The sequence below is a fragment of the Orycteropus afer genome, unplaced genomic scaffold (genome assembly GCF_000298275.1).
Source record: "Orycteropus afer afer isolate SDZICR_OR568_19922 unplaced genomic scaffold, OryAfe1.0 scaffold00250, whole genome shotgun sequence".
In the NCBI taxonomy this organism is placed as follows: Eukaryota; Metazoa; Chordata; class Mammalia; order Tubulidentata; family Orycteropodidae; genus Orycteropus; species Orycteropus afer.
The window spans coordinates 879488-885293 of NW_006921837.1; the positions used below are offsets into that span (position 1 = coordinate 879488).

The 5806-nt window shown below is 42.4% G+C and overlaps 1 pseudogene; it reads right to left on the minus strand.

Annotated features, from left to right (window-relative positions):
* Positions 1–1006: 1006 nt before the first annotated feature.
* LOC103204501 lies at positions 1007–2163 on the minus strand (annotated as a pseudogene).
* Between the last annotated feature and the right edge of the window lie 3643 nt (positions 2164–5806).

Below are 5806 nucleotides of genomic sequence, written 5' to 3' on the forward strand. Positions count from 1 at the left end.
TGGACTGCCAAAAGAATGAACAAATCTGTCTTGGAAGAATTACAACCAGAACGCTCATAAGAAGTGAGAATGGCAAGGAGTTCCGGTAAGATGGCAGAATAGGCAGAAAGACTGCACAGACCCTCTTCAACAAAGAAAAGGGAAACCAATTAACACAGACACAGAAGATGATCCTGGACCCTTGAGCCTTGAAGAGAAGGATATAGAAGTGGACAAAACTCCAACTAGCAGAAGAATTTGCATGAAAACACCAAAAAAGGAGCCATATGGAACTACAGTCTGGCAATGATGCTGATGGCACAGACAGCTTGGATATTGCCAAGTGGTGGTAGAACCTAAGAACCTAAAAATCAGCCCTGCTAGTGAGGGACTGCACGGAGGACTGCTCTGGTGGCTGATGAATAAAAGCGGAAGCAGCAAAGAGGAAGACAGGCTGAGCTGTGGACTTTCCCTGTCTGGAGGGTGCAGCCATTTTGAATGCTTACAAATGGTTCGACCATTGTGGATAATATTTAAAGCTACAGCATTCTCCCAGATTCCAGGAACTTAAGAACAAGCTCCACTTGCCAGAAACCGCAAGAACATTCTAGACACGGACAACTGGAAAGGTACAACATTCCTCATTGCTCTTATACCATACCCCACACCCTCTTGGTGAACGGAGGTGTGGCCATCCGTCACTCCCACCCACCTTCTGGGCTGGCAGGAATTCCATCCCAGTCTGCGTGCTCAGACAGAGAGCCTGGGTACCCTGCCCTGCCCTGATTTTTTTTTTCTTTCTGTTTTTTAGTTTGTTTGTTTCTGTCTGTTTTGAAACTAGTATTATTATTGTTACTTTTGTCCTTTTTACTATTATTCTTTATCCTTCCCCTCCCAGGTTCTAGTTTTCAGCTTTTTTTCTTTTCCCTGTTCCTGGTTGCAATTATTTTTTCTTTCACATGGTTAACCCCATTCCTTGTTTTTCTTTTTGCATTTTTACCAGTTTTTTCTTCATTATTCAGATTCTCTACTTTTTTCTTGTACTGCCTTCTCTCCAGATACTGCAGAGGTTTTTTTTTTCCCCTCCTTTTTTTTTTTGGCTACTGTCCTTGTGTGAGTTTTCAAAGTAGATCTTAGGGTCACGGTCAGGGAAGCTGTCATAGTAGAATCTGGCGTGGGGACCCCAGTGCCATAGAGACAGTGCAGTTGCACATCAAGTGGCACCATGACATCAACCAGCCCCTCTGTGTCCTGCCGCATGAACCAGCCGTCCTCAAAGCCAATGTCCTGAAAGAACTGGCGATAATCCCGCAGTGTGTAGCTGGTGGTGGGCGTGTGCACGAATACCTTCCCAGGTGACCACGTGTGGCTATAGGGCAGCATCCAGCTGGTGGAGACAGCAGACTGCTGCTGCTCCCGGATCTTCAGGGACTCAATCACTGGGATCCAGTTGTTGTCTCCTGAGGCCAGGACACAAAGGGTCTTGGCCATGCCCCCCCACGGCATACCAAGTGCCATGAAGGCCCGGATGTACTTGTCCTTCCAGGCCTGTGTCTGCTGCTGCAGAAAGTAGAGCATGTACATGTTGCCCATGCTGTGGGCAACCAGCACTACAGGGGCCCTGTACACCTGGTGCAGTTCTTCGATCATCTTGCGAAGGGCCAGGAAGTAGGGCCCATTCTCATTTGGGGCTCAGCGCCAATCATAAGGGGCCCCCCGGACGTCCTCACCCCGTGTGTAGCCCCAGCCCACAAGGCTGTCCACCATGGTGTGGAAATAGGAACCTACACTGCTTCTGCTGGGGTCCAGGAACTCCAGTGAGAAGATCTGCCCAAAGCCAGGGACACGCACATCCACACCATCAGGGAACTGGGTGGCCCGAGATGTTCCACTGTAGATCAGCCTGATATTGTCAATCCAGCAATGATGACCAGCAGCAGCATTTCAAGGTTCAGCCAGAGTGTGAAGTAGCTATCTGTCTTCTTAGAGCAGAGGTAGTGCATGACCATTGGCTTGTCCAGCTTTGCCTCCAGCTGGTTGCCCAAATCCCCAGGCACCAGCACCACCGGGGGATGACATCCAGCAGGGAGCCCTGCTTCTGCGAGCAGCATTAACAATGGGCAGGAGGTACAGGAGGCCAAATGGTAACAGGGCCGCGTGGTTAGGGCAGAAGCAGAGACCCATGGCGTGAGCCAGCGACTCCGGTCCCACATGCAGATTCTGAGCTCTGGGATCGTGCCTAGGCCTGGGTGCCAGCAATGCACTTAACCCTGCCGCCTGCTGGATTACACAGTATATTTTTTTCTCCATTTGCTTTTACTTTTTTGATGGTTATTCAACTGCAATTTTTGTCTGAGTGGAAAACAGTAACAGTCCCCATACAACACAACTACATCCACACCTCCTGCAGCTTCACTTACTGAGTGAGAACCACCACTTCCTTCACCAACGGGCCAACGATAAAAAAAACCCCAAGAAGAGCCTGAGTCAGCCTAGCTGCTCTTTACAAACAGTTAACAGAGATCTAAATACAACGTCACAATGTCTCAGAGAAAACAGACAATCACAGTCCATACAAAGAAGCAAGATAAAGTGGTAGAAACAAGGGAGCAGGATACAGACCCAGAACACATCCCTGAGGAAGAAACAGCATTGGAACTATCTGGTAAGGAATTCAAAAGAATTATATTTAGGTATCTTCAGAGGATTGAGAGACAGACCAAGGAAAAAATAGACAAAACCCTAGAAGAATTTTGGAAGAAAATACAAGAACAAAATGACAAAATAAATGAAAAATTAGAAATGATTCTAAATCTACAGATAGAAATGCAGATGATTAACACTATACTGTCAGAAATAGATAACACAATGAAAGGGCAAAGGAGTAGAATTGAAGCAATGGAAGACGAATTAATGAGATTGAAGACAAATACCTGAATACTTCTTTGGAAAGGGATAAATCAGAAAAAGATCAAAACAAAATGAAGAAAGCCTAAGGATCATGTGGGATACCATCAAAAGGAATAACCTAGGTGTCACTGGAATTCCAGAACAGGAAGAGAATAATAAAAACACTGAGAAAATTGTCCAAGATTTGTTGGAGGAGAACTTCCCTGATATGAAAGATGAGAATATATCTATTCAAGAAGTCCAAAAAACCCCAAACAGGATAGACCCCAAAAGAAAATCACCAAGACATATCATCATCAAACACATCAAAACAAAAGACAAAGAAAGAATCCTTAAAGCAGCATGGGAAAAACAAAAAGTTACAAAGGACAACCAGTAAGAATAAGCTCTGGTTTCTCAGAAGAAACCATGCAAGTGAGAAGGCAATGGGACGGTATATGTAAAACCCTGAAAGAACAAGAAATTTCAACCAAGAATTATATACCCAGCAAAATTGTCCCTCAAATATGATGGTGAAATCAGGATTTCCAGATAAGCAGAAATTAAGGAAATTGGTTAAAACCAGACCAACCTTACAAGAGATACTAAATGGTGTCCTTTGAACAGAGAACCAAAAATAGCAAACAACAACCAACCACTAATATACAAGATGACATAACCCAGAAACCACAGCTGTGGACATATCCAAAGTAAAATAAGGTCACAAGACTGTAAACAGGGAACCAGAGACAACAATTGGCAAATGAGGACAACAACAAACCAAAAAGAGGGAAAACACTGTGTAATTACAGAACTTCTAAATGGTGAGAAAGTCAGGAGAGTTGCAAGACAGAATGGACTGTTCTAAACTCAGGGAGGAAATTATAAAGCACAGGGTAACCTCAAAGAAAAATTATAAACATTCACAACAAAATAAAAAAGAAGACAAGCACAAATATTCAGCAAATACTAAAACAACAGCAACAAAAGAAATGATAATACGATTCATAAACATAATAACCTCAGCAAAAAAAAAATTAATAATATGGAACAAAGAAACCAGGGACACCGTGAAAAAACACATAACAAAATGACACCAACCCATTCATACTTGCTGATAATAACACTGAATGTTAATGAATTAAATGCACCACTCAAGAGATGGAGAGTTGCAGACTGGATAAGAAAACAAAACCTATCAATAATGGTGTCTTCAAGAGACACACCTTAGAGGCAAAGACAAAAACAGACTAAAAATCAAAGGTTGGAAAAAAGATATACCAAGCAAATGGCAACCGTAAAAGAGAAGGAGTAGTAATATTAATTTCTGATCAAATTGACTTTAAGACAAAAACCACCATACAAGATAAGGAAGAACATTATGTAATGATTAAAGGATCAATTGAACAAAAAGATATAACCATATAAATATTTATGGACCCAATGAAAGAGCTCCAAAATACATAAATCAGGTTTTAAAAGAGTTGAAAAGGCAAATAGATGACTCCACAGTCATAGTGGGAGACTTTAATACACAACTTTCAATGAAAGATAGAGCAACTGGAAAGAAACTTGTCAAGAAAGGTGCAGAAGAGCTAAACAATACAGTCCACCAACTTGACCTTATAGACATCCACAGAGCACTTCACCCAACAACAGCACAAGATACATTCTTTTCCAGTGCATATGGAATATTTTCCAGGATAGACCATATGTTAGGCCATAGAGCAAGCCTTCATAAATTTAAAAACATTGAAATACTGCAAAGCATCTTCTCAAATCATGCTATCAAATTACACATAAGCAATAGGAAGATCAATGGAAAAAAAGTAAACACATAGGAAATGAACAACACCTTCCTTGAGAAAGACTGGGTAAGAGAAGAAATAAAAATTGAAATTCAAAAATTTCTTGAATCAAACAAGAATGAAAACACAACATACCAAAATCTTTGGGAACAGCAAAAGCAGTGATCAGAGGCCAATTTATAACAATAAATGCACACATCAAAAAAGAAGAAAGAGCCTAATTCAACACATTAAGCCAGCATCTCCAACAATTAGAAAAAGAACAGAAAGGCCTACAGTCACCAGGAGAAAGGAACTAATAAAAGATTCAAGCAGAAATAAATGAGACAGAACATAGAAGGGCAAGAGAAAAAAATCAACAAGACCAGAGTTGTTTTTTGAAAAGATTAATAAAATTGACAAACCACTGCAAATTTAACAAAGGAATAGAGGGAGAAAATACAAATAACATGAATAAGAAACAAAATGGGTGACATGCAAAAAGGGCAAGGAGGCCACATGTTCTGACCTCCTCTAATCCCACAAGAGGAAGACAGAATCACCATCAATAGCCCAAGGCCTATTCCTGCCAGGCCAGACATGCTGCCTTCCTCCAGCCCTTTCTTCAACTGTTCCTCCCAAAGCACCACCACCTCTCTCCTGGGTTCGATAATTCACTGCAGTGGCCACACAGACCTCACAGATTACAGGGTTTATTAGGGAAGCACCAGGCTACAATTCAAGTTCAGGAAAAATGCCCAGTCTCTCTCCCAGCCCACCATCTCTCAGCCAAGTCTCTCACAGTCTCTGCCCCAGCAGAGCATGTTCCTCAGTGTCTTACTCAGCAACGTGTGTCTCTTGCATCTCTTTCCCAGCAGCAAGTGTCTCTTTCAGTAGTGCGTGTCTCTTTCAGCAGCACATCTTCCTCAACCAGCAGTCAGAGAGTTCTGCCTCTAGGAGGCCTCCTTTTGAGTTTGGCAGAGTGGCCACACCAACCAATCATAACAACAGAATTCTAAGCACCTGAGAGTGAGCCTCCCATAACATTGTGTTGTGCCACGCCCAACAGAAATAACCCAGGTGGATAACATTTACAATCAGGAGCTCCTCAGTTGCTCATTCCACCACTGAGTTTACAATGACTTATGGGT